We start from the raw sequence: 1,249 nt of genomic DNA on the forward strand, positions 1-1,249 counted from the left end.
CTTCTTGTAATGACACCAGCTATCGAGTTGAGCCCCTTCCCTCACCAACCCAGCATGACCTCATCTCATCTCGTTACATCTGGAAAGACCCCATGTCCAAGCAGGTCCCATTCACAGGCAGCCAGGGGCTAGGACTTCAACACAGCATTTGGGGAGACAGAACTCAACCCACCACAGTAATCCCCAACTACGTCCCGTTTTACTCCGAGCACAAGCCCTTCCCCTGACCTCCAAGGACTTACACCACCTGGTCCTTGTCAGCCCTTTGACCCCTCCCGCTCCTCTCCTCCTCACCCCCTCTGCACCTGTCAAGCTGGCCTCCTCACTCTCCCCCACCCCCTTCAGCTCTGTCCCCCATCTCATCCTGACCATGAAGGCTCCCCCAGCCAGCCCCATTTAATGTGGAAATTCACTCGTCCTGCTGCCTCCGTCCGTTCCCCTCGCTTTCTCTTGGGAATACTCACCAGCTGCCACTCTACCACACGGTGTTCCTATTTATGTTGTCATTGACTGTCTCCCCCATGACTGTGAAGCCTCCACACATGTCTGGAACAATGTCTAGCAATAAATGTTGCCTGAATAATTGAATAGGTTAACATAAAATGGGCAAAGAAGAGGAACAGTCTATTTACAGAAGAAGAACCCCTGAAGGTCCCAAGGATACAATGGCAATGTGGGCAGGTACAGCCGTAGCAGATAACAACCGGGCACTACAGAGTCAAAGTTCAGTGCACCCGCCCCTGAGCACTAGCAATGCTTGTCAGTTGTTGTCATGTGCCCCACGGGGGTGAGATGTGTGGTAGCTCATCACAGTTCTGTTTGTGGAGGCAGGAGTGGGGGCTACCTAGAGGTCTTGACTTTCACTCTGGCCCTTTTGTTAGAGCCAGGGATGGATGGATCTGGTGAATTCATGATCTTCCTCTTGTGATGCGAGCATTAGCAGAAGTCCTCAACATGCTGGACTGCAGCCGAGTCTGTTCTTTGTGATGCCCTTCACATACCTGACCAGGCTAGCCCAACCTACTTGCTACCTACTCTTGTGAATCCAGTTTCTCGCCGTGTTTTCCTCCGAGAGGGGGTGGTCAAATCCCATGTCCTAAACCTAAAGCTCTAAAGCCCTCTGCTCATGGCTCCATCCCAGGGAAAACTGGACAGACAGCTCGTTTAGTTTTCGGTAATGGATGGCGGGACGCAAAGTCCCATTCAACGTGCATACAGGAGTTTATCCGGGCCCCCTAGCGCTGTTCCC

Source organism: Carlito syrichta, unplaced genomic scaffold (genome assembly GCF_000164805.1).
Source record: "Carlito syrichta isolate Samal-C Ts95f unplaced genomic scaffold, Tarsius_syrichta-2.0.1 Scaffold309181, whole genome shotgun sequence".
Lineage (NCBI taxonomy): Eukaryota > Metazoa > Chordata > Mammalia > Primates > Tarsiidae > Carlito > Carlito syrichta.